This window comes from Microtus oregoni, unplaced genomic scaffold, assembly GCF_018167655.1.
Source record: "Microtus oregoni isolate MIOR12 unplaced genomic scaffold, Mior012 000012F_ref0000307, whole genome shotgun sequence".
Lineage (NCBI taxonomy): Eukaryota > Metazoa > Chordata > Mammalia > Rodentia > Cricetidae > Microtus > Microtus oregoni.
This window is the reverse complement of record NW_024543071.1, coordinates 17,837,888-17,845,329: the sequence shown is the minus strand read 5'-3', so window position 1 is coordinate 17,845,329 and position 7,442 is coordinate 17,837,888.

Here is a 7,442-nt window from a genome sequence, read left to right as displayed (position 1 = left end):
GGACAGACAGCTGGAAAAGGCCAAAGGAGGGATTACCAGAAGATTATGGTGGTCAGGGGAAAGCTGAAATAACTATTTTAACAGACGATTTGTGCTCCAATTACCATCTAAATGTTCATGGTAAATAAGTATCCATAAAAAACACATCTGTAAACCCCAGCTTTAGTGACTGGAGCTTTACATGGTTCATTAGCACATACTTCTTTGCCCAATTGTGACGTCACTTATCAGCACAGACTCTCTTTTTAAAGTCTGTTCCCCAGGAGTTAGAGCCAATCCTTGGCCTAGGAAATCTTTCTAAGTGACTACCTTTCATATTGTTCTGTTACTTTTTGCCATGTTCTTCTTTAAGGTAAAGGCTGGAAACTGAAAATTAATAGGTGACATTCATGCGGAAGACTGGTGTGCTAGATACAGCTTATCAATGGTAAAAAGAGGGTGAGATATTGGATATGTTCTATATCCTGTCCTTGTGTTAGATACCAGAGATCTAGAGTGAACATATTCTATAGACTATATATATATACTTTTGGTATACAAAGCATTACAATGTGATTCACAAATACAAATAAATCTCTGTCTTTTAATGTCTAATTACCAAAAGAAGAAAAACAAGTAAAATCAAGTTTAATAAGATTATTTCCTTAAATTATAAAATATCTAAAACATTTCAACATGTAACCACTATAAAATTATTGATGAGTTTTTAATGTTTAATACTGTTCCAAAAGCCCATGTATACTTTAGACATGCCACACACCTCAATTTAGATCAACCAGTCAAATCACACATGTATGTTGCTATCAGTGACTTCAGAGTTGGACAATATACTTCAGGGCACTGGACTGAAAGTAAAACTTTTTCCTCAGGAGTTGATTGTCTCAGGCATTTTGTCATAGTGAGTTGGCAAGACTACTATTGACAGTAGCCTTCAACCTGGACTGTTAGACCCAGGAGCCAAACATAAACCTTTCTTTAAAATGCTCCATCTGTAGTAGTGGGTTATATTCCACAGAAAATTGATTAGGACCATCATTCCTTATATGTCATAGTATCAATTTGGCATTTTTGAGTATTCTAAAATTATACATACTCTCTGAAAATACAAAATTAAGTTCCTTGTCTCTTACTCCATTTTTATTAAACTATAGCAGTAAGTGATTTTTAATCACATTTTAATTGAAATTTATTGCATATTCCCATGCAGTTGAAAGGAATGGCACAGTGAAGCCTCATATGCTCTTTACCCAGTTTCTCCCAGGGTAATATTTTTTGAATTATAGAACATCATCATAACCAGGAAACTGGCAGTGTTGCAGTGTGATGCGCATGTGTTCTCATCATCTCACGCATGCTGCAGGTTCTGCTGCTGCAGCCACACTCCTTTACCTTCTATGCTCTCCACCTGAAATGTCACTTTTGGAAACCTCTTCATTTCTAAAATTTGTAATTTCAAAGTGACAGGGAGGTTCACAAGCCCTCATCCTTAGCTGAGGAGCTACTGAAGATGAGTTCTGAAGGAGGCAGAGAGAGTTTTCTTTAAGGACGTGCGACTGGTAGACTGGCCAAGCTATACCGGGCAGCCCAAGATTCATGAGTATATGAGCAGCACAAATTGGAATCAGTGGGAGAGGGGAAGAACATGAAGTTGGGTATGGGTATTGTCAATCTGGAAGGAGTTGAGGGGTCAATCTCAAGAAACAGGGGAATATGATCAAAATACATTATATGCATGTATGAAAAGATGAAGAATTAATAAAAATATAATATTTTTAAAGAATGTTATGCAAGGGCCAGCAAGACAGGTGAGTGGAGTGAAGGTCCTTACTGTCAAGCTTAACCATCTGAGTTCAAGTCCCAGGACTTGTAGAATGAGAGAACAAACTCTGTTCTCTGACCTCCAAAGATACTGTTTCGTGGGCACATGTGAGCATGCACATGCTAAAGAACAAACCTGCCCTTATTAAAGTTCTTATGTCTGTGGGAAGGGAGTGCCATTCTATTCATCCTGATAGACAGTTTGTATATGCAAAATTTTCTTTTCATTTCTGTGTTGCTAATTTATCAATTTTATTGCCTTTTTCAAAGACTTAATTTTTGTTTCACTTATTTTCTCTGTTTCTGTTTTCAATGCCATCTATTTCTCCTCTCAATTTTACCAACTGTTTTACTAGCTTTTAGTGAATTTATTATTTCCCTTGACATTTCCTCTTTATCCCATGAATTGTTAAAGTGGGCTTTTGTTAGTGGTGGTGGTTTCCAGGTTTTAATATTTAGCTATTTTTCTATTAATGAAAACTAATTTATTTCTATTGTGATTAAATATGCATTCTGTGTGATTTCAATTTTTAGACTTGCAAATTTTGTTCCCTGGTCAGAGAATTTGTCTATCTTAGTAGCTATTCTCTGAACCCCAGAAATAGCAGGTACTCTTTTATAAGGTAGAATAGCCTATGATTGTTAATAGGAGTCTTTGGTTGAGATATTGTTGAATTCTATATACTGATGATTCTATGTAGCTTTTTATTGATTGTTGAAGGGAGGATGCTGAATTTTTCAATTACAATTGTGAATTAATATATTTCATTTTTCAGCTCTGTCAGTTCTTATTGAATACATTTAAAGTCTTATTATTTGGTCATATAGATTTAGGATTATTGTATTTTCTTACTTCATGGAACCCTGCTGTTGTACTATCACTTGATGTAGTGTCACTATATATGACCTTTTATGTTTCTGGCAAGCCTCTTTGCATTAAAATTTTAACTGTAATTATTATAGATTCCCCTGAGTTCATTTGATGGTTTCATGGTATAGTTTTGCTACTCTTGTAGTTTTAACTTGACAATATATATCTGAAATGAGTTTCCTAGAGACAATATATTAATAGGTCATATTTTGGCCCACTTATCATTTTCTATCTTTTAATTGTTATATTTATTGATACATCTTATGAATTAAGCCTTCTGTTTTATTTTCCATTATTTATTCTATTTCTTATTCTTCTGTTTTATTTTTACTCTTTTGTGTTCAACAATTTTTAAGATTCTATTTTATCTATGTTATTTTAAAGCACAGATGTGGTATCTCTCCACACATGTTTTTGTGGTTGTCCTAGGTCTTACTTATATCATATATATGCAACTATGAGAGTCATCATCTTACCAACTAACAAAAGATAGGAATGTGTCTTCCCTTTATAAATCTCTACCATCCTCAACTGTAACTGTTTAAAATTGTCTTCATTTCCCTTAGTCTGAGAATATCATGATTGCTACATTTTCATGGAGGACAGAATTCTAGGTTGACAGTTCTTTTCATTCAGAACTTGAAAAGCATTATGCCTCATCTTTCTGACCTTTGTGGTTTCTAATGAAATCTGCTGTGTTTGAATTGTCCTTCTTTCTGGGTAAAGAATCATTTTCTTTGGTTGTTTTTATTTTTTCTTTGTTCTTAATTTTCAGAAGTTTAATTGTGTTATGTCTTGGTATGCATTCATTTAGACTTGTCCTATTTGAAGTTCACTCGGCTTCTTTACTCTGTATGTTCACATCTCTTCCCAACGCTTTAACTATTCCAAACTTCAAGTGCTTTATCACCATTGTTTTCCTTCTATATCCTAGTGACAGGAATATTAGCTTTCTTGCTGTAGTTACGCTTTCCAGGCCTGCCTTCTCCTCCTCCTCTTTTTCTTCTTCACACCTCTATGCATTCTACTTGCTCTCTTTCTAGATTATTATTATCATTCTATTCTATCTCCCTATTTCTTTGCTTTGTTTCCTAGTTTTCCACTGAAATATGCACACTGAGCTTTTACATGGTGCTCTTAAGCATATGCATTTGTGTGTGTGTGTGTGTGTGTGTGTGCGCGCGCGTGCACAGGCATGCATGCACGCTAAGTTTCCATTTGGTTCCACTTAGAGCTTTCTATCTTTTCTTTTTTTGAGACAGCGTTTCCCTGTAGCTTTGAAGCCTGTCGTGGAACAAGCTCTTGAAGACCAGGCTGGCCTTGAACTCACAGAGATCCACCTGCCTCTGCCTCCTGAGTGCTGGGATTAAAGGCACACCCCCAGTTGTATCTTTTCTTTGTTTAAAATCTATTCATAATTTCATAGTGAAGCATTTCTTTCATGATTACTTTAAAATTTTTGGTTGAGTGTATAGATTTATACCTAGAGTCCCAACTCTTTAAGAGGATCACTTGAATCCATGAGTTCCACACCAGCCGCATACTGCTTACACCTACCTTGTATGAGGGTTCAAGTTAAAGCTCGATCCCTACAAAAAGTAACTAAAATACAAAAATTTGACAGATGATCATAATATTTCTTTCATCTTTGTTTTATTCTCTATAAATTATCTTTTTATTCAGTTTGAGATATTTCTGGTTCTTGATATAATCTTCTACTGAAACATGGATATTGTCATGTTATTATGAAACTGCTTGTTATTTAAACTGCTAGGGTTTTATTAATGTTATTGGTTGGTTTACTGGTCCATTTGTTTTGTGAGATGGTGTTTCTGTTGTCCAGGGTGGTCTTGACCTCCTAGGCACAATCTAGCTTCCTGCCTCAGTTTCCCACCTAGCGGAGATGTAAAGTACATACCATCTTTGCGTAACTGTATTTTGAGACACTGATCTGGTGGGGACAGGGAGTTGCTGAGTCATTGCCACTAGGTACAGGTAAAAGGTCATATTGGCCACTCAGCTTTCCCTGATGCCCAACGGAAGCTTCTTTTCTACAATCTCTAGACAGTAAAAAAGGTTCTGCTTTCTTGTTATTACTGAGGGGTATAAGCTACAGTGCAGCGAGATAGATGAAGTTGTTACTATCCAGGTCTCTCTACTTAAATAGCATCCCTGAGGGGAACCATAGCCAAGCCTCATGAAAGTAAAAGTATAGGCTTCTTCCACTTTGGCCTTTTTTAGTTATGAGAGGTAGGACACAATATTTCTGTGATGGGGGTTGCTAAAGAGTGATTTTTGTGAGAAGTTTTCTGGCAAGCTAGGTTAGGCCTTTATTGTCCTGACAAAGAAAAAAAAACAATTTTGTTTGAGCTATTTGGTCTATATTCATTGATACTTCCAGATTTCAAGCTTCTTAATCTTCCAATAAAAAATATAGAAAGCAAAATAGAAAATCCAGGGAACTATTCCTTGGGGTTTCTTATAATTGCATTATACACATAATAGCCATATTTTTAGCTGTACTTAGCAAGAGTAAAAGAAAAATTATGTGTACTCTATCTTCTTGGAAGTGGAAGACATTACCTTTCAAAATACTCTGTTCAGTTACAATGTTTATTGTCTATCTTCTGCTGCTAGAAAATGAACCTCAAAGTGACATGCTTTTAGGCCTGGTGGAATGGATCAACAAAGTGCTTACTGCACAAATGCGGAAAGCTAGGTTTGTACCCCCTGGATCCTATGTAAAATCCTGGATCAGAGTTATACACATCTATAACTCCAGCATCACCAGACGTACATGCTAGTAACATTTTGCATAAAGCCTTTGACCTCCATTTGTACACGCATCCTGAACACATATATTTAACATATACCCCCCAAACAAATACTCCCTCCCTCTCTCTCTCTCTCTCTCTCTCTCTCTCTCTCTCTCACACACACACACACACACACACACACACACACACACACATCTGTTATCAGCAGCACAAGAAGCTTGAGGTTAAAAAAAAGGCAAGCTTCATGTTAGCTTTCTGGAGAATTGGAAGAAAAATAAAATAGGTCTCATCGTCAATTTGTCACTAACCTATTTTCCTTAATACTTTCTCATCATGCTCCTTATCTACCCCAGTTTTCCCAGCATTGTAAACAGTGGCAGTGATAAGGAAAAAACAAGACAAACAACATAAATAAATTGTCATGTCCTTGGTGCACTATAAAACACGAGACATGCTCTTTCCACAAGACCAATGCTAGAAAGAAAGACATTAATTGGGACACATAAAGAAAAGTTATAATACATCTTGTCCCTAGCTCATCCTAATACTTTCCATTATTTCTCAAGCCACTAAACCTTGCCTGACCCAAACTATAAACTTTTAAAAGAAAAGAAAGAAAAAAAACCTGGATATAAATATAAGCCTTTATATATCCAGCTACCACCAAATTCCATGACTTTATCCCAAGCCATCCCTTCTCTAAGTCATCTTTGGTTTCTGATGCTCCATAACAGATAACATTTCAGACACAGTATCAATAACACCTGTGGTCCATCAAACATGACCTTGTAAATGCAAAGGGAAAACAAAAATGTATAGAAATGCCACTGTCAATGTTCCAAGCAAAGAAACAGAAATGAGACCCCTCAATAACAATAAGTACCACATATCTTCAAATTTTTATTTCATATTTTGGCCTTTATCACTTTTTTTATCTCCAGCTTGGCCCACAGAGGAGCAACACATTCCTTGATTAGAATTATGATAATATCTGTATCTTGTATAAAATGAAAAATATTTAAACTATAGATCTCAGATTCTTTGTCAATAAAATAGAAAATTCTAGAGGTAAACAATATGACATGCAAGAAAACTCTCATTATATTGACACGTGATATTATATATTAAGTATAAAATATTATATATATTTCTTACTCTGAAAACAAACAAAAAACATGGCAGGGTGATGGGGAAGCTTTTTCAACCAATTATCTTTAGGAGGTGGGACCAAGTTAGGGTGTGGTTATCTGGGACCAGAGAAAAATGGGCGTGCAGCCCACGAGTGCTCTCTCGGAGTGGTTCCCTCAGAGCACAGCTAAGCTTGGATTTCTTTTGCCTGTTTCATGAGTTTTCCCCTTATAATAAATAAAAATATAATTGTTTTATCTTTTCGCCTGGTTATTTCCTGGAACCAAGTTAGTTCAACAGTTAGTGCCCAATGTGGGGTTTGGATCTCCAGAGGCTCTAGCCAGCCATCTTCAGGCTCTGGAAGGTGCATTTGCATATAGGATTCCCGTGCAGTGGCCCTGAGTAGCCGCTAGCCACTGTCCTTCATATTTTCTCACTAAACGTCTTGGAGCTGTTCCAGCTCCTCAGCTGGTTTCTGGGTCGAGCTTTTGGACACCATGAAAGTTCAGGTGGGATGTGGGCTTCCCTGAATATCTCTGTCAGCCGTGCTGCCTTATTATCCTTGTGCTCCTGAGGCTGCTGACCAGTCAGGGACAACTGCGGAGCACACAGTATATGATTTACACTGAATAATTGTTTTCAATTTGAGCTTATCTTTCAGTATTTAATGCTAAAATCAGGTTCAGTCCAGCCTGGATTGTTAATCTTCAACTACTTCAAGAATTTGTAGAACATAACATTTAAATAACTTAGGGTTCTGTTGACATAAGACAATGATTGCTCCTGACAACCCCAATCTATTCCCAAGAGAATGTTGAGCACCAAAGACACCCTACTTGGAGTTTGTT